The sequence below is a fragment of the Opisthocomus hoazin genome, unplaced genomic scaffold, assembly GCF_030867145.1.
Source record: "Opisthocomus hoazin isolate bOpiHoa1 unplaced genomic scaffold, bOpiHoa1.hap1 HAP1_SCAFFOLD_201, whole genome shotgun sequence".
Classification (NCBI taxonomy): Eukaryota; Metazoa; Chordata; class Aves; order Opisthocomiformes; family Opisthocomidae; genus Opisthocomus; species Opisthocomus hoazin.
Window position 1 is genome coordinate 80,001 of NW_027448960.1, and position 353 is coordinate 80,353.

Consider the following 353-nt stretch of genomic DNA (forward strand, 5'->3'; position numbering starts at 1 on the left):
GCCGGGACTCGGGATCGGGGGCGGGCGCGGTCGGGTAGACCTGTCCTCCCCGCCGACCCGGTCCCGGGTAGACCTGTCCTCCCCGCCGACCCGGTCCCGGGTAGACCTGTCCTCCCCGCCGAACCGGTCCCGGGTAGACCGGTCCTCCCCGCCGAACCGGTCCCGGGTAGACCTGTCCTCCCCGCCGAACCGGTCCCGGGTAGACGTGGTGGCCGGCCGGGACTCGGGATCGGGGGCGGGCGCGGTCGGGTAGACCTGTCCTCCCCGCCGACCCGGTCCCGGGTAGACCTGTCCTCCCCGCTGAACCGGTCCCGGGTAGACGTGGTGGCCGGCCGGGACTCGGGATCGGGGGC